Consider the following 26,894-nt stretch of genomic DNA (forward strand, 5'->3'; position numbering starts at 1 on the left):
TCCAGTTGCCAAATTACTGATAATACTATCTATAAAAACATTAAATTTATATAATTCAGCTAGAGCTGTTGGTGATTTTTCGTATTCGCTGTGAATTTTCAGATCGAATACCTAAATTTACTGCTACTAATTAACATTCGTTGAATATTTTCTCTCATGTATAATATTTTTTAAGACTTCAAAAAGCCATAAAGTCAACAATAATTTGCAAATAAATTTTAATACAAAAGGAGCCGCGTCAAAAAACTACTATCTATCCCTTTGAACAATAATATTTATTGTGAAAGTACTACATAGAAAGTGTTTGCTTTTGAAGGCAATGTTCCGCTCCTTTAATTTTTTTGTATAGCGTGTATAAAAAGGGTTAAAGGAACTTATACCTGAAATACATAAGTATATAGGTACACCTCAAACATCTGTAATTTAATTCAGATTCATTATTTGAGGTCGGTTTTTACTTTTTTTGTAAATATATATATTCTTGCTATGATTTTTTCCAGAATTTTGTACCTCAAAGAGAACGGGCCCCTGCAATTTGTCGCCTCTAGCAGGTCTGCTTATGTCAACCGTTATTAGACCCATTGTTGACTCATTCCCTAAAATCTGGACGAGGAAGTCTATTTATCATTTACACGTTTTTAACTTTGTATACTTTTCCTTTAAATCTGTTATTAATGAGTTATGAGTAACGGTCATAAGATAACAAAACCTAATTTTAACATTTTTTTAACACCAAATAATCACATTGCGTAAAAAATTGATATGAATATAAGCCTACGCACAATTGCAATTTTAAACCAACAGTGAATATCTTTATCTTAACAGTAACGGCAAAAACATTGGGTATTTTATGGCGGTCAGCGATAAATCGCTATGATTACATAAATCATGAGTATTTCCATAACTATATCCTATCGGCATTCATATCATTTTGCTGTATATTTTAAACCATACATGTTGTGTGAATTGGCAGGAAGAGTTCCATTTTATGACTCATTGAAGATATCAGTTAATTATTTTCTATAGGTTTAATAAATTAAAAATAGGTTAATAAAGGATGATGAAACAAGTATTCTTCAATATTTACAACTCATTTTTAATCTTTCATAAAATAATTTTGCATATACAGATATTTTAAAATGCACTAAAGTGATTCCTATTTACAAAAACAAAATTATGCATATGACTTGCTGGAGGAAAAGCTACATAATTTCCCAGTAAAAAATTACAATCGAACAAAGATGCTTTGTCAAATAAAACACAAGAGGAATTACTATTTCGAAATCATCTAATAAGCATTGTTGTACGTATCATTTGTAGTTATCTGACAGTCGCTCATTGGAAATTAAGATGTATCGAAGGTTGAGCTAAACAATTACATGATTAGTTTTAAAAAATACTCTTATTCGTTTTTAAATGACAAACATTATTGATTTGTGGGGACCACACAGACTTTCGTTTGTGGGGGATCTAATTATTATATTATAAACTTTCCACAAAATTACGATAAAAATTTGCGTCTAAGTTAACTTAAATTTCGATTTTTCAATAATCCAGTGTTTTTTTATTTATCTTTATCTAGTTAGAAATATGAAAAAAGCAAAATAGAAACAGCTATTAACATTAATTATTCTAGTCACACGCATATAAAATTATATACCATTCTAAAAAATAAATACTTGTTGGCGGAAATATGAAACGCATTCCTTTGTATTTGGTATCGACCATATATTTTATCCTATTTGCAAGTGCTTTAAAACCATTAAATGGATATCTACTGAAATGCGAAAAAAAGTCATTATTAAAAAATATATTTTTATGAGATTATAGCAGGTCTTTTAATATATTCTGTCGGAACGATCAAAGGTGGAAAACAATACACAGTTACTGTCAAGGAATTTTCGGGTTTTGAGGTGAAAAGGGTGTGACTTTGGATATCAATTTCAATCACAAATGAACAAGCACAATCATATAGTGAAACATCTGATGAAAATGTAGACACTTTAGAGGATTTTTTAAGAAGCAAAGATTTGGCAATAGAGACACATAGATTCTTATTTTTACAGATGTGTAAACATTGAATTCATATTGAATAACTTTAGCCATGTACAAAGATTAGACAGAAATAATATATTTTAGAATTTTGGCAGGAAAATAAAAGTACAGATCCTCTAGCAACTTAAATTAGTATTGAAAGTGCTTCTTCTACCTTAAAGTTTATTTTGCGTGACAATCAAAATATATTAAATGAAAATACACTAGAAGATATATTAATAGTTAGAGGAAACTTTTTTTTATTATTTATAAATGAATATATTTAAGAATTCTGTATTCTTCAACCGAGAATATACGAATTTGTTTTGTTTACATATCAGTGGCGTAGCTATAGAAGGGGGGGGGGGTGGAGGGGGCGGACCGCCCCGGGCGGCACTTGCTTGGGGGCGGCATATTCGCGATGGGATCGTCTAGTGTGGTTCTTAACCCTGAATGCAGTAAAACACATATACATCCACATAATAACCAATTTATTATTTTAAGAAATTCTGATTTTATAACCCTGCAAAAAATGTATGAGGGGGGAGGGTTAGGTTTGGTTAGGCAATTTTACGGATCGCACTGGGCGGCACATACCCTAGCTACGCCACTGTTACATATGTATGTTTAGTTGAATAAATTATATTTTTATCATATATTATATACTCATAATTATTATACCTTTAATCGATTATTAATTATTATTATTTAAAATATATTATTGTATCAATTATATTATAAATAATAGATTAAATAAATTGTAAAATATGGTAGCAAAGTAATTTTTCATTCAAATAAAATCATTTAAAAAATAATCACATAATAAAAATAATCACCGAATCGATATATACTTTTTTAACTGAAGCAGAACTAAAACTTGCTTAATGCCCTAATTTTATGTATGAGTGCACCGCAAATTTTGCTATAAAAATGCAAGTCATTTTATGAATTTTAATGATATCGAAATAATAAAAAAGACTACTGATTAACCAACTTTTGCCCCCCCCCCCCTAGAAAAATCTGAAATGACGTCTCTGCTTCTAAACCAGAAATTATTAAAAAATATCTAAAAAAACAAATTTATCGTATCTATCCCAAAAACATTTTTTTAAATATGTCATTTCAGTAAAATCATAATTATGAATACAGTTTTACCAGTAGATTTTACCATTGAAAATATAATTTCTATAACATGTGCTTTTAACTTTTCCATACGCGGTTATATATACTTTTACAAACTTATTGTTATTTATAATACATATAGCGAAAATATATTCTAACTGATAAGCGCTAATACAATTATAAGCTGCTCTAAAATATCTATGAAACTAAATTTGGTGTAAAGAACAAACCACTAGAAACTTAGAGTTATTCTTTATTTTTTATCTGCTAAATGCAGTCATGAGTCACCTTTATGCATAGATTCTATATGTTGAACTAGAAAATTATACTCTTTGGGTCAATTTGTTACGAATCTAAATATGCATGAAAAATATACTGTGCTATCGGTGTACTGTTATAAATTCGGTAAGAATTTAGTTATTTGCATAGAGTTTGAGATTATATCTGAACAAAAATGACACACCAGATTACACAAACTTGCGTCACTTGCTGCCTGTTGTGTCTGGTCAAGCTGTGTGGAATCACATGTGTAGGTACGTTTACCACACGACATGCATACGTACATGTGTACATACAGACACCGCATGGGGAAATCCTTGCGTGAACGCTCACGCACCGCTATTGGGTTCATTGTTTCACCACCACAAGAGCAAGATGATGACGGGTATTTAATGTTATGCATCAATTAAAGTGATTCACGGGTGGCGTGATCCGTCTTTGTTGAACCAAAAAAGTGGCGTTGTACTTCCAAGAAGTCTGCTGAAGGAAAGGTGATACAAGAAAAAATCGGTTGTTCAAAACTTTATTCAGCTAAAATTTTTATTGATTTTAAGAACGTCATGCAATGGTTTTTAATATATGTATGCATTTTCAGATATTATTCATGAAATCAGGGTTGGAAAACGCGCGAGAATAATATACGTACAAAAGTTTTCCTCAATACAATACGAATATATAATGGTTTAAAACTAGGACAGATAGTTTGTCGATGCGTGAATTTCAGTAATAATTATATATTTTTTTGATTAGAAATATGTATGTGGGGATCTCATTCTTGAAACTCGCGATAATTGCCGTGACCAAAAATGATCATTTATCAACAATTGAGAGAAACAATACAATATAGTGTGAAGGATAGGACCGCACAAAAGCCCTCATTACGACTAGAAAAAAGAGTCACATTAATAGCACGCAAGGATTCTCCGGTGCATTAAATTAATATTTCTTTGTTACGAAACGGTCACGGGAAACAATATATCACCGGAAAACAAAAAGCACCGTTAGGCAACAATATTAATTTTAAGATGTCCATCAAGCAAATGTTATTTTCTAAAGGCCAGTCATTTGTCAGAAAAAAAAACAGTCATTTGTCAGATTCCGGGAAACATCCGAATTGACCAGAAGACGCCGGCCCGCCCTCGGATAACATACGGTCATGGACACACACAACCTGAGAGGGAATCCACCATACAAGCACAGTAGCAGAGAGGGATCAACTTCTGCAATTCCATCACTGCCATAACAACCAAAACTCTAAGGATCTTCCATGAACAACATCCTTGCGCCAGCTTCTCCACCACTGTTCGGAGAAAACATTTCGCCCATAATGGTCTGTCGGAATATGTAATATAATTTAATAAAATTCTCACTAGTTTACACCTGCGTCTTACTGACTGCGAAGTCACACCCATTAGGGTCACCAAACCATGAAATTTTAATATATTTAAATAAGATTTTTCTTGAAATAGTATACTCAATTTACGTTACATCTCACATTACACATTTCTATAATTTTTCCTTTTTTCTGTGGGAATTTTTTAACGTATTATTTAAAAAAATAATATTTTTAACAATTAAAAATTTTTTTTTATTTATTTTAAAACAATGTGATGAAGTAACCATATTTTAAATAGTATAATCAATGACATTTTATGTAAATACAAATACTAAATCTAATATATCATATTTAATTATATGAAAATTTTTACTCTAAAATATTTTTTTGCAAAATTTTATAAATATAAAAATCGTTTTTTTACGTAAATAATTTATTAAATATATTTTTGTATAAATTATCAAATATAATTAGAAATTTTACAATTAAATATAAATTGTATACTTAATTTTTACGTTAATTCCTTTAAAATTAATTGATATTAATTAATGTATACTTGTTAAAGTAAAATGAAAATAATGCTAGCAGATGTCTGAGATTAAAAAAAAAGATAAAAAAAATAATCTTTTATGTACTTAGTAAATGTAAAAGATAATAATTCCCCCAATACATTCTATCGATAGCAACGTAAGTTTTAGATATAAATATACTAAAACGTTAATATGAAATATTAAAAAGAATACATGTACGACGCAATTAAATACAATATTTGTATGTTATGCAATATAGAGTCTTATCTTAAACAGTTTAAAGAGCGGGGCCCAAGGCGGTTGCCTCTCTCGCCTTATCCTAACTGTCATAACTTATCCTGTAAGTTTTGAAATGCAAAAAAAAGCGACGTTTAGTATGGTGAATTAGCCCAACTCGTTGTCGGGCGAGAGAATCGAACCTTTGCGTTTTATCGATTTCTTGACAATATATCTCTCCTGCAATGGGTTTGCTAAGATTCAAAAATTATCTTGTTCTTAGCGCAGATTAACCATTTACTTTTTATTTTTTAAATATTGTCTTGTGACAATTTTTGTACAACCATTGTGCAGATCGCCTTTTGTCATTAAGAAACCACTATTTGTCGCACTGTACGGGTTGTTTCAATAGTAATGAACTCCTAATGTGACATTACAACTAGGGATTGCAATACCGGTAATAGCGCTATTATGAAAAAATCAACTTTCGATACTACCGATATTACAAAATAAAATACCGGTATTACCGATTTTTTTTCAAATTCGTACATTTTATTTGTTGAAAACGATATATTTATGGCTTAAAACTATAAAAACGACAATATCAATATTGCTTCAATGCAGAAGAGGAAAATAAACCTAATATTTTTGATATATTCAAAACTAAATAATAAATGTGCAATAATTAAAATAATATTATATAATAAAAATGAATCATATGTCAAATAAATAAATACCACAATTATCAGTTATATAAATCTGTTCGCATTTCAAACAAACAGATTTATATATTTCTAGGCATTCCTTTCTCATATTTTTTTTAAAAATAAGTAATATAGAAATACATTTTAATGGAATAAATTGGTGTATAGTGCTCTAGCCTTTGGTATAAAATCTTATTTGATAAAACGATATTTTGTCAAATAAGATGTTTTATATACTTATTGTTGTAAAAAATAATGACTTTGCATATTTTCAAAAATATTTTTTCTGACAATGTAATAAATAAATAAATTAAAATGTTTTGGTAAACAGTCATCCTATTGATTTTTAATTATACTCGTAGACACCACAATAACTGGTAAGTGTATAAAGTATTTTTAGAACTACCTGAATGAACGGAATGCTTAAAAGCTTTTTATTGTTTGAGACATAAAATATGCATTAAGTTAGAGATGGTCTGCTCGTAATTTGATCTGCTCGTAAAGTATATTTACTCAAAAAGCGAAACACAAATATGACAATAGTTACTACATTTTTATTTAATCTTTACAGAAAATTTTTAGATTTTTTCGAAAAACTCGTAAGCATGTATCAACATTCAATAATATATCACAGCATTCAGTTCGATTATAAACGAATATGCACAAATCAGATTATTACAATTATGTATAGTTGTAATGTAATAAAAAAATAGTTCAAAGTGAAATAAAAAAATCTACAAAGCGAAATAACCTATGCTGAATCGTAGTAAATAGTGAAAGAGTATAATGACGTAATAAAAATATTTAATATATCCAAATAATAATTGGCAGAATATTTCAATGTCTGTGTTTTTGTAATCACTTAACAATGTGAAATATGCGAGCGGTAGGTACTCGGATTATTTTTTTCTTTTTTTATTAAAAAATAATTAATATAAAAATAATAATAATGTCAATACCGGTATTGACTGTTTTGTTTCTGGTATTTTTGCAATCCCTAATTACAACATATTTTATAGTAAGCCAAATAAAAATCAAAAACTTAATTAATTAAATAAAATTAATTTTAATAAAATAAATTGTATTTGTAGTGTGGCAGCCCTAGCGCGGCCGTTCCGAGATAAACGATTCGCAGAACTTGTTTTCAGGGATTTCTCAGAATCGCTTGGGGAAAACCAAGCGCAAAACTCAGCCAATGGCTGAACGGTCTTATGGTGGGCGGCGCTTCGCGTATCTATCCGAATCCATAACAGACTACTCTCAGACGCAATTCTACGTAGAATATTGGCGCTTGAGACATTCTAGCTTCTGAGCGACTGAGATGAATTTTCTCAGCGCCAAAAGGAACTAAGTACTAACGATTATCTACGGACAGGTGCATTTTCGTTAGGATCAGATTTTTTCGACGGCCGAAAGTACGCCTACCGCCATTTTGTTTTATATTATTAATTTATAATCAATAATAATAAACATTTTTTTCAATTAAAATTTTTATGTAGATTAACACATATTTCGATTATTGGATAAAATGGCAAAAAGCAACTTTTTCATTCAATTGTATATGTTTCTATTGTATATTCATGACTTTTCCAGCACCTAAATATATTTTCAGAAAAAAATATTTTCACTGGTATTTCAGTAAAATTATATCAAAAACATTTTCATTGGTAGATATATATATTTAGGGCTTTTTTGTCATATAACGCGGTGGAACGGCGTTCCAGCACCATTTTTACGATATTTTTACTGTTTCAAAAAAAAATTGTTACTGAATATACGATCTGCGGAACATTTTATTTCTTTACGTTAAATATGACAATTTCTTACTTAAAGTTACTTAAATATAACAATTCAATATAGAAAATTCCAGTTACTTCTCAGCAGTCGGTACCATTAAAAAAAGTCCAAGACAATAACAGAAACGGCGACAGAAAATATGGAAATATTGGTGCAAGTTGATGATTCTGAATCATTTCAAGCTGATCTTGAGAAGCAAGGGCAAACTTAAAATGTTTGCCGGATTTAGGTTAGATTATCTAGCGTGAAATGAGAAACGAATAAAGCATAACTAAACCAAATTTTGACCAATAGGAGAGCGCATAAAATAATTATCACTTCTCAAAAGTCAAAAATCTACGTCAAAAGCAATAAAATCGTGACGTGGGAACGCTCTGTAATGAGCGTTCTCACTGCGACGGTGCCGAAACCATTATCTTGCTTTTGGCGTGAATTTTTTACTTCCGAGAAATGATGTTTTTGCGCCTTCCTATTGACCAAAATTCGGTTTGATTATACTTAAGCAATACTTTTATATCAGAAGTCCGTAATAATATCGGTAAGTATAGATATCATATTTTTAAATCATTATGTAATATCCATGTGCAGACTTACCATAGATCAATATGCGAGATGCCACGTCTATCTGTACTGAGAGAAGCGTCAGCGTAGTTTGCTCAAGTGCAGATAGGCCTGCCGAGAGGAGACAAATTCCTGAAAAAAACATAACAAGAGTATAAAAAATGTAAGTACCGAATTAATAATATATAAGTATAAATTCCATTAGCCCTTTTTTATACATACAAGTAATAAAAGGAAAGGAACATTGCCTTCAAAAACACCCACTTTTACAATAAGAATCATTATTCACAGGATTATATTTTTGACGCGACTCCGTTTGTGTTAAAATTTGTTTGCAAATTATTTTCTAATGTATTGCTTTTGGAACGCTTACAAAATTTAGAAATGGGAGAAAATATTCAACGAAAGTAAATTAGTAGCAGTAAATTTAGGTATTTGATCTGAATTTTCAAATCGAATTCCTAAGAAAGAAGCAAAGAAATAACGAAAAATCAACAATAGCACCAGCTGAATTACATAAATTTAATAATTTTATAGATTGTATTATCAGTAATTTGACAACTGGATTTAATGCAGCAAAATAAATAAATAATACATTTAGTTTCATGTGACTATTTTGCGACGTGAATGACTTGAATGAAGCATATCTAAACCAAATTTTGACTAATAAGAGAGCGCCAAAAACAATTATCAATTCACAGAAGTCAAAAATTCACGTCAAAAGCAATTAGTTTTTGTTGGCTTGGATTTTATTTTGCACTTAATGAATATCCTAAGACTCTAATTAGTTTTATAACTTTCATTATCTCAAGTTGGGTTTGGTTACTTTGTGTGTTTGAACAATAAATGTAAGTTTCGCAACTGTCAAATTGAGTTTCATTGACAAATTTTACTAGCGCTTATCAGTTAAATTATATTTAACCTAGTAGAAATATGTGTATATCTACTGGTAAAAATGTATTTAGATTTCACTAGTGAAAATTTAACTTCACTAAAAAATATATATTCACTATTGTTATTTTATTAATTTATTTAGCTAATTTAGCTAATTTTTTATAAAACAAATAAAATAAAAAATATTATAATTTATTTCTTGATGCACGAAAGCGCGTATCAGTTAAATTTAATTTTCGATAGTAGAAATATATATCTACTGGTAAAAAAACATTTGCCCTTCACTAGTGAAAATATAACTTCAATGAAAAATATAACCATTTACAAATCGCATGTAAATAAATAATGATAAGTATGTAAATGTATATATTACTACGTATGGAAAACTCTACATCATATAATTTTACTAGCACCTGTCAAATGAATTATATTTTTCTGGTAAAAATATATATCTACTGGTGAAAATGTATTTCGATATGATTTCATTGCAATGACATATTTTTACAGACAGATTTGAGATTGGTTTTTGTTAGATTTTATTTGAGGGAAAACCCGAAAATTTTTGGTTTAGAATCAGAGACGTCTTTTCAGATATTTTCAGAGAGAAGGGGGCAAAAGTGGCTAGTCAGAAGACTGGATGACGGCATTTATTGTCGCATATGGAAAAGAGACATAAACTAAATTGTATTAACATTAGAGCAGACCTGGATAAATGGCGGCCAGCGCCAAAATTATATCCGTTCGATCGTATATATAAATTATTTTAATTAAAAAAAAAAAAAAAAAAATTATGTTGGTTTTGTGATCATGTCCTGGATAGCGGCATACAAATTGAAACACTTTTCAGAAAAGGTCTGTGAGTCTTATGACCCAGCATCCCAGAAGCAATACAATATTTTCGCCGCTGTTTCGTAATTTTTATAAGAGCATCTACCCCTAATTTTAACGTAAACGTAAAACTTTTATAAATGAAGCAATGAAGGACCAGACAACAGGAAAATATATGTTTGAATAAGTAAATATTTAACAGTAAAATATAAATTGCCATTGAAGAAACTAGTGAGTGTGACTACTGATGGAGCATGAAAATCAAGGACAAAATTAGAGAGGAACGCAGTGATAAGGGACTAATTACAATTCATTGTATTTTACATTAACAAGCGTTATGCAAAAACATGCTACAGGTTGAACACGTCACATATTGTATTGTTAGATTAGTTAACTATATTCGATCAAGGGGTCTGAATCATATACAATACAGTATCACTAATATGGTTCAGTGAGAGTATTTTAAAATTTTAATTTTACTATCCCAACTAACCAAGTAGATAAGTTTCCTAAAAGTTTATTCAGTTTTTCAGTGAGAATATATTATTAAATTATACTTATGTTTAATTACAATTGTATAACAAACTTTATTTATTTATATTTTTTTATTAATATACTAGGAATATGTGTTAAAAATTGGAGCAAATGGTAAAATTTTAATAGTAGGTCGTGAATTTTGTCCGTACTTTTCACTTTACAATCCAAATTAAATCTAACCTCTAATCATACGATGAAAACTTGTATCGTTATAATAAACCAGTAGAAAAACATGCTAATAGTTTTATTAAATAGTTTGAGTTCAGTATGTATGTGTAAATTACTGCTGTATAAACACAGACATTTGCTGAGCATTGCTTAATTAAGTATTATATAATATGTGTTAAGAGAAATTTTATGTATTTAAATAAAAATATTCTATAATAAATAACTGATTATGAATTGTTACAATATGAAAAGATTATAAATATGCAAATAAAAAAAACTAATATACAAAATTAATGACAAATTCTAAACACAAAAGTATGTAAAGTATGTAAAATGCATTAATTTATTCAAAATTTTTGAAATCACTGCATTGTTAGTATAACTTTCGAATGTTTAGAGAGAAAATGCAAAATTTTTAGCTGCTGACAAGTTTATAATATAGACATTGTCACTGAAAATTAGCATGTATTTATTCTAAGATTAAATATACAAACTTGCCAAATTAATGTTTAACCTGAATATAAATCTTTGGAAGTAGTTAAAATGAATTTGAAACGACCGGAAAAATAACTGAAAACTGATAGATACGTTTTCCTTAGATTGAACCTAAATCCACATAAAATTAAAGAATTTTGCTTGATAATAATTTTATTACAAAAACTAGCTAAAATAGCTGATTAAAAATTATATTTAAAAGTATATAAATTTTATTTTTAAGATAACGTTTTTTTATATAAATATACTGTATTTTAATATTACACATACCTAAATTGAATAAATATATATTATATTAATAGCTGTATTTTATTTCAATTATCAATTGATATCTATCAACATTTTTTTATGTATTGTTATTATTAATATGTAAATAAAATTTGTATCATAGGTCAAAATGTCATTTAACGTAAATTCAGATAATATTTCAAGCTATAATACATACATACTTTATTGATTTTAGTTAAAAATGGAAACTTGAATCATCTCTATAAAATAAATTAGTCATTTTCCTCTAACGTGAAATATTTCCTCAAAATACTTTGGCTATCTTTATTTATCAAAAAGTTCATTGACACTCGTAAAATAATTTTAAAATCTTTAAAACAATACAAAAAAGTAAAGCAAAAAATAATAATAAAATTATATTTTAAGGATTTGAAGGGATTTTTTTGCGGAACATACAAATTATAAACTATTTTAATATATTTATTGCGGTACAGTACAACATAAAATATACATAACCAAGGAATTTTGTACTTTCATTTCTTCCTGCAAAAAATAAAATCAGGATAATAATTGGTTAACGACAACCTTAAAGAATTTTCCGAGTGACTATTTGTCAAACTCACTCGATTTTAATGTTTTATCATTTTAAAATATCATTTGAAAACATATTAGAATGCCTAATTAATCTAGATTTTAGTTCTTGCAACTTATTTTAAAATTTATAGGAAACTCAGATTGAAATTCAACATAAAAAACGTTAAAATGTAAATTCCAAAAAATATTGTGACGGAAACGCCAAATAATAAACATCAACATTTCAATTCTTCAAGGGAATTTCACGGTTATGAGAGGTCCAACCACTTGTATAATTTATTATAATTTAAATAACATTATAACGACGATTTTAGACAGATGAAAAGAAAAATCATACGTCATTGGAAGAGAGATCTCGTTACCAAATAATTGCTAAAAGGTTGGGCGCTAGATCATACACAATAATATTGTTACTCTACTCTTTGGTTATCGATTGCTAAAATGACCATACGGGCCGTTTCTCTTTTAAGGCATGAACACATTTTTGTGTCTCCAAAAATCGATGCAATTGCCTCACACACATCCTCATCTGCGATTTTCAAGAGCTGTATCGAAACATTTTGTTTTAAATATGTGACACTTAGTAAAACAAATGGGAGACACAGCATGGGAACGTCGGAGAGATCACACAGAGTCACAGCAGCAGAGATGAACATAGACAAGCATCGACTCGAGAAACATCAGCAGATCGTCCAGAGATTATCACGAGAAGACATCTCAACAACTGAAATCACAGCCGACAATAATACAGTTCGACACGCCAACGAATACTATCCGAGTTCCAAGACCTGCCATTTCAAGTCATCCGCCTAATATGGACATTTATATTTCTTTAAATATGTTGTAATTTATATATTTTATTACTGTTACAAGCTTTTCCGGTTTCTATTTGGATGCAAAATTACATTTTTTCGGCCATTTCAACAACTTACAAGATAATTTATTCAATAGTAAAGACCATCACGATATAATAGTGGTTTACATAGTCTGCTATTATATCCTGGCGTCTTTCTTTTGAGTTTTCATAGAAATTTTCTAAACCTTAGTTAAAACTACTGAAGGGTGTTGTCGACATTTAACCGTTTGAATGCCGTAAGGCCGCCCGCCTCAGCATAAGAACGACGACATGAGTGTCGCTAGGACGCGGGTGTCTGCTCCTAATTTTGTTCAAACTTTGATCCACACATCTGATACATAATTACTCAAAAAAATATATTTTTAACTTTTTTAGTTTATTTTATAGTTCATAGTTTATTTCTTTGGTTAAAGATAAAGTTATCCGTTTTTAAAAAAATATTTATAGGAAAAGAAAAGGATTGTAGGGTTGTATAGCAAAAGAAGTAAAGGTGGCATAAAAATAGCAAAAAAATAAAAAAATTGTGGTGGAAAAATGAATAAGTTTAGCAAAAGCATATATCAGATGTTAGGCTATTTATAAATACATATATACATATATGTATATATTTTTTTTTAATTATGAAAAAAATGAAGAATTTTTGGGTACTCACTTATACCATTATAATAAATATTTAACACAAAAAAATAAAATCTTCAAAAATATTTTTTTTAAATATATTTATAAAATCATCTATATTTCCAAAATATGCTTGCATCTTTAGCATACACCATATTTGGCTTAGAACTAAAAGGGTTAAACTATTCTCGAATAATTCCAGTTATATGTTTCGGAACGTCTTCGATAATCACGATCGCGTCCTCTTTTGATGCCGTCCGCACTAACCGAATCGCTCATGGCTGTCGTCATCCGAGCTGGATCTAGCTTATTTAGCACCTCGAGTAAAAACTTATTTCCCCCCCCCCCTTGCGCCACATATCATCAACAAATACATTGAAAACATGAGATGATATACATTTAAATATCATATACAATTAATTATATTTTGCAAATAATTTTAAAATTTATAGTAATTCAAATAAAATACAGCCATTTTAAAATTTATTTTAAATCAAAATAAATATTGTATAATAACTATTTATTAAATTTATGCATTTAAGATCTAAAAAATAATAGAGCAACGCTGAAAAAAGCGTCGAAAACAACTGTATGGTAACCACAGAAAAAAGAATATAATGGTAGCTAACAAAAGTGCGCATAGAAGAGCGACGAGGTGGAAAAAGTAACATATATAGTTATCATAAACTATCATTGAGTCGCTCTACTATAAGATAAGCTATGAACATATGTTTGAACCGTTCGGTACGCTAACATTAAAAATATACCATAAAATTTCAGTGGAAGTTTTTTTTACTGAATGTAAAATTATTATTTATGTATATTTAATAACAGTGTTGCAGTTTTAAATATAGATAAAAATTGTGTTTCTAGAATCCCAGTGCGATTTCCATGGTGTCAAAAATAATTTATAAGTAAGTCCAATACAAAAAATAAGGCGTTTTATAACAGATATAAGGCTTAATAAATAAAGGTTATTTCCAAATTTCATCCGCTAGCTCTACGAAATGATTTTGAGTGTTCTCTAATTCTAAGTGGTCATTGATAGTGTGCATGCGGTTGCCTGTACGCTCAACGTTTTTTGAAAAATTATGAAAGAAATTTTACGCCTTAATTTTGATTTTATGGCGCCTCTCATTAAAATCAAACAATTATATTAGTTATGAGGAGCTGGTCGGATTCGTATCATTTAATTTTATTACTTTATTTTTTTCCCTCTTTTTTACTATGTATTATTTTTAATCTTATTTATATTATATTTTTTTGTGTTTTATTTATATGATTTTCATGGCAAACCTGTTAGGTCACGATGGTCTTAATTTAATTAAATAAATAAATTTGTACAATTTTGTACAAAATTCAGACGTCGCTACTAATACCAAAAATCTTTGTATTATATAATTTCCTAGTTTATCAATAATTTTTGGAACACATTCCTAATTAAATTCTGTACCAAAACTATTTCATGTAAATCGAAAAACTCAATTTTCTATAATAAATACATATATACATTGTTTCTTTAAATATTGCAGAACAATATTTAGATTTGATCATAAAGTCTTTGATATCGTTTCTAACATATCCTTACATCTCCTTATTTTGATATAACTAAACATGAAAATAGGAAAGGAAAGGGCGTTTTTAATCACATAAGTTGGGAATTAAAATAATAACGTATTTTATACATAAGTTGTAAGTTTACAGTATACTACGTATTTTATACAATTTTTTAGTTTATTCAATTTTAATCGTTACTACAATATCTTACGTACGCGTACAAGAGGCGTACTCAAAACTAAGATTTATTAAAAAATATTTATGTTTACATACTTTTTTGTTAACAATAAATAGCATGATTTGTTTATATAAAACAATGCTCTTCTACGGAATATGTTTACATACATAATTAGTGGTGTCCGCAACCGGATTGTGACTAATCGCTCTTTCTGCGGTTAAGAAAGAAGATTGACCTGTCAAAAGTCCGGTAACGTTTGTTGATCATTTTGTAAATAACAGTGTATACGAATCTCGATCTCACTGACGAATAAACCTGACTTGAACGCAATCGAGTGGTTTTGGTTTGTGTGAGTCATGGGAAAAATGCCCCAGACCAGTTGAAACGGAAATGCCATTCTGTCTAGCTCGAGGGCCGTCAAACTTGGTTACCGTCTTTTAATTTCTGACAGAAATTAACTTATTACGCATCGACGAGTCATGGACAATTAAATCGATATCGAGGCCAGATCATTATATCAACCTTTGAGAAAGCTAATATATAATTAAAAATAAATTACCTTATCGATACTATTAAATTGCAATAAATCTTGAGACGGCCTAGTTTCTCTTGTGGAAAATAAAAATGAACCAATAATACTAATATGTAATTAAATCTAAGCACCTCAGTAACAAATTAATGATTAGCACTGAACTATAACTATATCTTTAAGACAAAACAGCATATAAAAGGTATGCATCTTTGTTTTCAATTAATCTACTTGTAAAACTAATCTGAGAATTTTGTCATGTTCTACAAACTTTAAAAGTGTTTTTTTATTAACTCAATAATCAAAACAAACAATTTATTACTACTGTAATGAGCTTTGCAGTTCAACTAAAGTTAACAATTATTATACAAAGTCAATGCATAATGAGTAAAATAACATACTTTGGTAGTGACTATAAACATGCATTTTTTGAGTTGACTCATAATATTTTCAATGCCTCAAAATTATTATTAGCAAGGTAAACAAATTTAAACACAATCAACAACTACTAGGTCACCAAATTAAAATCAAAATCACTAATATATTTTATTAATTATAAATTAATAATACAGTGAACAATATTTAGAAACAATGCACGATCTATCTCAATTTTATTTTATTTATTCTTCACGATATTCATCTGTGAGATTTAGGAAAAAAATAGAAAAACACAATCAGTAATAATTTTTTGAAATTATAAACATATAATATTCTTCAAGTAACCTACTCCTTGCCGTTAATGCAAAGAGTATGTTACAATAGCGGTTTTTACGCTGGATAGACGCATTGTCTAGAGCAGGGTGGCCAACCCAAATGATTTTGCGGGCCACTTTGGAAATGCATCATAACTCCGCGGGTCACATATAAAATGATATATCCCCATATTAGATTTAGATACACTATAGACATTTTTTGGAGTGAAAATTTGTATATAGTGTATTGGTCATTATAAAATAAATATATTTTGTAAAAATGTGATGAATCTCGCGGGCCGGAAAAATATTCAAGGCGGGCCGCGGATTGGCCACTCCTGGTCTAGAGCATGCTTTACACCCAAAATTGTTGTTTAATAGTGTTTAACAAACGGTTAACGGACGTATGCTATCAGGAAGGTGAAATATCTGGATCCATTAGGTCATTTGTCGAAACGCGTTGCTATTTTCTTTTAAATTTATCTTTTGAATGACATATGCGCTAACTGTGCAACTCAGACCGTTTTGAAACCTGCTAATTAAATCTCTTTACTGTGTGGTCCATTTATTGAATATAAAAATTATTGCCACTATCGGATATTATTATCTATTATTGTAGTCAAAATCGGTTATGTCGTTATAGTGTCGACTAAATACAGTGGGTAACTCAATAGTAAGAAATATTGCAGATTCATGTTTTAGTATTTATATGAAGGCTATAAAATAACATGTTACCAGATTTTAATAATTATTGAATAATAAATAAATATGTACATAGATTTAATACTAGAAATAGGGACAATTTAAGGATAGTTGGGTATAAGAAAATGAGTACGGCCAGGGGAATAATGTACGGAGGTGTGAATTTGTATAATAATATTCCTAGAACAATCCATCTATTTAGGATAAAATATAATATTGAGTTTTTTTTATATTAGATAAATAAATTATTAAAAAAAAAAAAGCAGATGCATTTTTAAATGTAATGTATACATTAAAAAAATTAAGCTTTAAAAGCAGCTGTTTCTATCGATATCATAGCATAAAAATACGAATAGTCAGCAAAACCATTAAAATGATTATTCATTAATTTCAGATTGTTATGAAGAAATATTATTTGACTTGACTGAAAAATATATTCTTCTTGAACATTACAAAGTAACATAAATTTACAGTTTAATAGCCAAGGTCGATCAATAATGACTCCACGATCAATGCATTGTTTGACTTAGTGATTCTAGTGGTCAAACTCATGATTACTATTTTGATATCGGTTTCCAATTAACATTCGAATTGTGGTTTTAATGAGTAAGATTTGAATAAACACATAGTTTGACAATCTTAGATGAGATAACGAACTCTTAGTTGACGCTCTATATATAAATAAAAATATAATGGGCCGCCCACAAAAACTTTGTTCTTTTTATAAACTCGACCATGATCTCTTCTCGCCACAGCTTCTTTTCCTAGTTCCCGAGTGAGTGTGCTATCAAATTTAACACTGTCGCTAACGTTACAAGATTTCACCAGGATTAAACGGCTCCTATAAATAAGACCGTTAAACGTTGAGTCATTTATTAATTTTAATAAACAAACGGTCAACGCCAAAATCCTACATAATGACGCAAGACATTCTCGTAACTTGACTAGAAGCAAATTTTTAAACAAAGAGTGGGAGGAGGACAGGTCGTGAGAGTAGGCCCTGTGTGTTATTATTATATTTATTCTTCATATTAAAAAAAAAAAAAACATTTTTGCGAAGTCGTAATTAACACGACGAATGCGTCACGACGTCAATATTGTTGGATCGTGGACGTCATCAAAGTGGTTTTAACTATTTTTTTATTGTTCATTTTAAAGGATATGTGCGTAAATATTGACAGTAACCGTATATTTATTGGCTAAGCTTGCGTCAGAAGGATCGAGTTTACCCAAATACGTGCGCAGCGAAGGAATTGAAAAATGGTCAAAACAATGTAATTTTCATACCTAAACAACCAGTGTCAAAACCAGGGTTGTCAGGTTTTTTTAAAATAAATTATATAATACATATCTCTTACAAGAATATGCCTTAAACATCATTAAAACTGATACATCTTTATGATTGATTATATGTACTAACCATCAATGATTTTGTAGTTGGGATTTCAATGATTGATTTGAACTAAGTTCGTCACATGATGGACAAGGTCGTATCAAGTCAAGATTTATTATCACGGCCATATTATTGTTTATATAAGATGACCAGACACAAACATTTCTAAAAAGACATTTTATTAAGTTCCCGTAGCAATTTCTCCTCCTAAAAAAAATCGGAGATGGCCTTTAAACAAAATTTTCGTATTTGCGTTAAGCTCCCGCAGCAATAATGCCCATTTTAATTTTAGCATCCTCCTTTGATATTTTCAAAATCTGATCACCTTCTTTTATACGGAAGTAGTATGGTTAATATGTATCTGTAATATAACAGAACAATAGATCAATGAGATAAATAAGTGACTAGCACTCTAAAGATCTGGGTTAAATTATAAAATATTTTTATTCTAATCAATACATGAATACATGTTTTTGTACAACGAAACATATAATTAAAAATGATAATTTCATGAATAAAATTTATATAAAATATCTTATTTTTTCTACCTTAAAAATTCATAATTACGAGATAAACCCTTGAATTTGAAAATTAATTAAGGCTAAAACAGGATTTATTGTCTCATCCAAAATACGAAAAAATGAAAAAAAACTTATATTTTTTACAGCAATATATGTAAGTATAATATAATGTGTTACAGTGAATGAGTAATTATTGGTGAAAATATTATTTCACTGATATTTTAATGAAAGCATATTAGAATACATTTTCACCGGTAGGTATGAATATTGTTTTATTCTCACAGATGCTAATGGAATTATATGCTGCTTTATATTGTTATTTGGCAAGCTTTAAAACTGCCACCCTTAATGACGTCCCTGGCACAAACTTTGAATATAATTGATTACAAAAATATATTGAGACCTTAATGGTAAAACAACTACGATAAATATAAAACCAGTGTATAAATTTTCATATGAATCTAGTTATCTTCTATTTATGGCAAAAAAATGTGTTAAATTTTATTTCGTAGGTTTATATCAATATATATATATATAATCAATAATAAAATAGTGTTTTTCATAATCAACCGGATAGATTGAGCTGTAGCGAATCATACACAACATAAGTCAAGAGACACACTAGAAACGCGTCTGAAGTCCGCGAACTGTGCACACAAACCTAGCAGCTGTCTAGAAGCACGCTGTGTTCCAACAAGTGTGCAATATAGGTATACGGCTTACGCGCACGACGGTATATATTACGCGGTACAAAATCGGACTATATACACTCGATTCTACTATACATCGACACGTGAACTAGTATTTCACTACACGGACCTTTACGGTTTGAGGCATCACGAATACGTGCACCGATTTTTTCTAGAAGGAACTAAAATACTATTTAAATATTGTAATAAAAAATAATAATAGTATTATTTACTAATATTAACCTAGCTTAACATAGCAAGGGTAAGACGGTCTGTCTCTATCTACATTTTATTGCAATAATTTAAGATAAATAAATATGTTTTTGTGATACATAATATTTTTTTCTCATATAGTAACCCAAGTGTTTTTTGGTATATTTAAAGTCACCTATATCCATTTTTGGGGGCATTTTAACTCCCTTGCTGACGCTTGAATTGCTAGTTTAAAGTTTTGCGTACTTAATTAAAAGAGCGTACTTAATTAAACCGTCACAATTTCTATTGAGAAGCTATATTTTATTTCACTAGCTAAGTGCGCTATTTTCTGTTATATTACCGCCTGTGTGACACGTGTCGGCCGCCATAGAATGTTTGTTCTGGTTTATATGTCACTATCACACTGGTTTTACAGTCACTATCACATTAGTACTTGCGTAATTAGCGTCAGATGATATCGATGCTACATTAAATAAAAAGCACGCATGAATAACCTTCAGTTGAAATAAAAGTTATTTTTAGAGATTCTTGTGCCACAATTCGTTCAATTATTAACTATATGAATATTCGAATAATATATTACATATTCGTAAAATATCGGTTATACTATATTGAATGAAATTTGAGAAAATCTTAGAATATAGCAATTTGTGTACTTAAACAGCATATGTATATTTTTTAATATACCCGAGTGCTTCTCCAGAATTTATGATTCTGTATGCGCCATTATTTTGTCTCGAAATACGAGACAATGAAACGCTTCTTCTCAACAACAAAAAAAGCCTTTACGCTTTCGAAAAACATTTGGGATAAAATGTTTTCCGGCGAAATTCGCAGAATTTGTTTGTTGAGCGAAACAAAATATTGGAACGGCCCATATTTATTATCGTTTAACGCTTATCTCAAAAACAGGTGTGCGTCGCAATTTTTTGTGTAGTTAGAGTTTTGTCGTTTTAAGTCGCAAATATATTATTTAAATCAATTCAATAATTTGATCACAGTTAATTTATTAAATTAACATTTAATAAACATTATTAGATGTGTTATTTAAGCAATTTAGCTGAATTAATTAAATTTCAACGAGTCTTAATTCTGGTGATTAGAAAGAGCTGATCAAAAAATACGTAATATAAATTAAGCATTTTCCTTTTGACGCCCTCGATGATAAATAGTTCGCACATTAAAAAGGCAATGATTGTGAAAGTTATAATAATTAAATAAAATACTTATTATCAACCAATAAATATTTTTTAATTAAATAATATTCTAATTTCACCAATTGGTTATATAAATTAATATCCGTAAAAACCAAGATAAAATCAGTATTCAAATAGTTAAAAACTACAAATAGTTGATAACCCTAGTCACAACTTATATAACGGGTTTCATAGTCACGATAATGATTTTTGTGGATACGATAACTTTCGTAGCTTTAATCATATTTTGATCAAACTTTTATAAAAAAGTTACCTTGAAAATATATACTACATCTTTACTGAATTCGTTAACCAATTTATTAACTCCGTTATTTTTATTCTGGACAAAAAAGTTGTTCTACAAAATTAGCTATAACATATACAATTAAATGTTAAAGAATAATTAAAAAATCAAATAACACACTAATATATTTGCTAGAAGATCTTATCCTATTTTCAATGTTAAGACTCTAACTCTTTGTGACATTCTCTTTCATGCCATCATAAAACTGACAATGCAGATTATAATCTTCTTTGTATTTATTAAAAAGGTCATTTTGGCAAAAAAAATACAAGCATCTGATTGGTTGGGTTTTGCTAGATGATTTTTGCTAGTCCCTTAAACTTTTAATCAATATTATTCATTCGAAATCTATACAATATGTTATTTAAAAAAATACAGGACCTGTCCTTGATTTGAGACAACACGTTTCAAAGTCACATAACACTTTTTTTTAATGCTTTGTTGTTATTCAGTGTTTTTTGTTAGTTTATCCTTTAAACCTTTGATATACTATATGGCAACTTAAAATCGGCAGCCAAAGTGTTTTGTATAAGCTCTTTATTATCGCAAAAGCAATATAAAGCGTATGGCAATTTTATTGACGTGCCTTTGGAACGACGCCGTAAGTCAATTAACGCCAATTACACGCCAGAGTTTTATTCTTATACATACTATATTAGGGTCAAGGAAATGAGACTCTGACCATAGCTCAGGTTCAACAGTATCCGACGTGAGATTCTGTTCAAGTACGCGACATTGTTTTTGCATTGAAGACATATGAGCATTCAATACGTATCGGCCTTGAGGTCGCGAAAAGGTATATTTCTCATTGCTGCAATACCTATACAAAACTTGTTTTTTAATTGAGATGGTGAAAAAACATCGCCAAATAATATGCATGTTTAAAATCCAATAAACCTAGACTTGAGCTAGTTATTTTTCATTAATTTTTAATATGTTATTGCATACTAAATTTATTTTTCTCATACAAAAAACATGTTGATTTATAAACATTAAATTTATTCCCAAATCTAAATTAATATATATATATATATATATATATATATATATATATATATATATATATATATATATATATATATATATATATATATATATATATATATGTATAATACATAGCTGTACGAATTATTCTTTTTGGATATAAGCGCTTGCTTACTTAGTACTACCTATGACCCTCGCTTACCGCTGTCCTTGGCAAGGTATTCACCGGTTGCATAGCCACTAGATCTTCTTCCTCCTTGTCATCTATGATGATTTGTGGAATTTGCTACTTTGGCTAATAAAAGTCGTAGTTTCGAACTTAAAGAAAAGTACGGACCAGACCTAGCAAGTAAGGCATGCATTACCGGCTTTCTCTTAACCAATATTACTGGTAAATATATTAATAAATACTGGTATTTCGGTATACATAAAATCATGTTTATTTTTACTTTCTTAAGTAATTTTAATTTTAAACTACGATATTATGTGACGATGTTTGCCGCAGACAAGATCGGAGGGTGTTTTTTTTTTCTAGAAATTCTATAATTTGCTTCAAACAGAGTCATATATATTTGGATCTAGAGATTCAGAATAATATCACTTAGCTTTACTGTCATTAACTATTCTATTCCTAACAAATAAATTATACAATAGCGTGTATTTCTTTCACTAATAAATTGTACTTCATAAATTAATAAAGATGGAGAATAGGTGACTTAATTAAAAATTAAATTTACAAGCTATTAGTCATGAGAAATCGTCAGTTGCTGAAGCAGTAATGAAGGACAAACTTGGAAAATTATATTTAAAAAAAAGTTAAGTTACTTATAATATAAAGAACGATTTGACAAAGGCAGTAAAGTGTGCTAATATATACTTAAATATATAAAATAAAACGATTAAAATATTCACAATTAGCACCAAATTAGTATAGAATTTTTGTGTAATAAATAACATAGATTTTTTATATATTTTTATTTTTAATTTATCTCTAAAATTACCAGTATTTACATTGAATTTAACCGATTTACAAATAAAACTGATACATGGGAGAGAAGCAAATTGCAAGTCAATCGCGTTAGTGCTTAGCGAAAGCTTAAATTTTTATGATGACCTCACGTTGGACAACCGTCCGATAATTACAAAGGATAGTTCAAGCAATTTTAAAAAAAGTCACAAATATTATAAAAGAAGAGTTTGAAACGTATTAGTATTAATTGATGGCTAATTATAGCAATTGCTCGCTTTCAAAAGTACAAATGATTTGTTAAGCTAAACCTTTAATAAATTTTACATATTGCTCTTTTCAATATATATACATATATAGTAGTATATTAATCTGCAAGCTTATTATTTATTTCTACCTATAACAGTGCGGAAAAATAACAAATAAAATGTTTTCGACTACCTACTTTCCACAATAGATTTGCATATTTAACAAATAAAATTAAAAACACAATGAAATCACCACACGGTACGTTTTTGGTAAATTTAATATTAAGGATTTAGACATTTAACAGATCCATAATTTGCATAAATATTTGGATACGTTATGAAAGTAGTATTTGAGGACATTGTAGTAAAGGATTATAGAAAAAACATATATTTAAGAAATTAAATGCAGACCATTAAAAAATATTTTCAATAATTTTAGATTCAATATTCAAAGCCGTTATGAAATCTTCTAAATAAAAGTGCGTAAAGAGAAATATATTAGGTTGTTTCACATCAGTAGCCGATTTTTACTCAGTAGAAAATGGATAGTGAACGAAACTAGACCTTCGAAAAAAGTACAGTAGACTCCCCAATAACACGGTAAATTGGAGACGTGCTATTTGGGTGCCCGTTACTTTATGAGTGAGCGAACCAAAGAGAGAATATCTCACCACATGCGCCTAATTCGAGTATGTTCTAGACCCCCAACTACAAGCACCCAAATAGCACGTTCACAATATACTGTGTTATTGGGGGGTATACTGTATATAATAATTACACTTTATTTTATTTTTAAAGATATTGTGCATTATGGTGTCGACAAAAGATTTACATATCCTTTTTTTGTCGAGTTTAAACCGAAACATAATGCGGTGAAAACTATAAGAAATATCAGTTTTGGATTTGGCGAGGGTAATGTTAGGCAGAGAAGTGTAAGGCGTTATTAACCGTGAGCTGAAAACATTGTTCCTTATCATATTAAAATGTTACTTGATAAGGCATTATTTAGACTAAAAAATAATCAATGCGATCCATTTGCGTTTGTAAATACAAGTGTATATGAAAATATTCAGCTGCATAAAAAATATAATATCCACCATAAAAAATGCATTGCGAAAATATAAAAATTTTTTTAGTTGTTTTGCAGTCGAAGACTGCAAGCAAAATAGACGCCGGAAACACTAGTAACAGTTTATTTTATAAACATCTATAAATTACTACATATACACAGAAAAGAATATGCTGCTATCAGGCGGTGAAGTTGAAATGGTAATGTAGGTCGAAGTATTATTATTAACTGTGATATATGTGGAGTGCGTTATGCAAAAAATAACAGAAATATAGGACTTGTTGCCGGAAATATAGGTTATCGCAGCTGCAAGAGACATTTAAGGTCAAGACTTTTAAAACCTCATAATAATAATGATAATAATATGCAATTATAAGACCGGACGTCACCTGCGGTTGTGAGAGAAAAAATTAGCTATTAATGCAGGATCCTACATTGAAAACTACCAAGGAAGGTGGAAAATATATGATTTAAGGATCTCATATATGGAGAGATAATTGTCAGATTATTCGATAATGCTTAACGAATTTTATTTACATAAAGATCAAATCAGTATCGTCGTTTATGCGTACATTAATTAAAGAGCTAGAAATAAGTTAACCGCGATCGAAGTATTGAACTGATTGAAATAAAATCTTTGCGTCTGTAAAGAAAAATTATAAAAACGTATCATGAACTTAACAACAATTTCAAGTTAAACGATAATAAAATGTGGGTCTTTTAAAAATTGTTTTCCGATCAACAAATGAATTCTGCGAATTTCAGTCATAGTAGACACGGGCAATAAAGTGTTTTTCGAATGCGTAAAAGTATTATATATATTTTTTTTTAAAAGATGCATCTCATTGATTCGTATTTTGAAACAAAATAAAGGCGCATAAGGGACCATTGATTTTGGAGCGGCACTAATCACTCGGGTATATTGAGAGAGAAAACGACCGTACGAAATATTTTACGAATAATAATTATACCTATACCTAAAATAAAAAATAGTAAAAAGGTTGAGGAAATTAACACGTTGCATTGTATAGAAAAGATGACAGAAGATGTAGTAATCAAACAACTTTTTCATTATTTCTTAAGACATTCTATGTGAACAACAATCGGGATTCAAAGGAACTACATTCCAATGCATTACAAGTAGTTATAAATGATTGGTTATAATAGGTTCGATATAAATAATTATATTATATTATATAACATCAATATGTATCACTCATCGAATTCACTTAGTTGTTTCTGAAGTTCTTTACAAAATGATTCTAGTTCAACCTTTAGAATCATACTCGGAAGAAGATGATCATATAAATTTACCGATGAAAATCAAGAAAGAAAGAAAAAAAAAATTTCAATAATCGATTGTGTATCTGAAAATATCGTTTTATCTGAAAAACATTGCATCAGAATATAGTAAATAGAGTGAAAATTTGTGGTATTATTTAAAAGATCATTCACTAGCAATGATTCTGTTTTATAAAGATACGTTAGAAACGAGCATGGAAAAGATCTACTCTTATATTAGATTGTAAAACCAGATGGTCTTTATAATATGCTGAAGGGACTTGTTTTTTTAAGAACAAGTCTACAAAAAACGCAAATAGAGTCGAACAATTTATTAGTAACGTTCAATGAAAATTTCAGAAATTATAGAAGTTTTGAAACCACTAAATCTAGCTGTAGAAGCACTTTGACGATGTGATTCCAACTTCTGCTCAGCCAACGCAATTTTTAAATCATGTTTCATGCAATTGGCTAAGCTTAAATCTGCATTAAGCTCAGATGTGTTAATTGCTCTGAAAAAACACATTGAAAAACGAAGGCGAATAGATTTAACGAATATGCTTAATGATAA

General features: G+C 29.1%; 1 long non-coding RNA gene across 2 annotated transcripts; it reads left to right on the forward strand.

Annotated features, from left to right (window-relative positions):
- Positions 1 to 3,669: 3,669 nt before the first annotated feature.
- On the forward strand, positions 3,670 to 4,810 carry LOC148227005 (uncharacterized). Of its 2 annotated transcripts, none has more exons than XR_015812028.1 (2): positions 3,670 to 3,945; positions 4,031 to 4,810. It is a non-coding gene; the product is annotated as an uncharacterized LOC148227005 (long non-coding RNA). The 2 variants fall into 2 exon arrangements; XR_015812029.1 differs by having other exon boundaries at positions 3,670 to 3,926.
- The last annotated feature ends 22,084 nt before the right edge of the window (positions 4,811 to 26,894 follow it).

The sequence above is a fragment of the Plectrocnemia conspersa genome, unplaced genomic scaffold (genome assembly GCF_051122295.1).
Source record: "Plectrocnemia conspersa isolate PC_06_02 unplaced genomic scaffold, ASM5112229v1 ptg000013l, whole genome shotgun sequence".
In the NCBI taxonomy this organism is placed as follows: Eukaryota; Metazoa; Arthropoda; class Insecta; order Trichoptera; family Polycentropodidae; genus Plectrocnemia; species Plectrocnemia conspersa.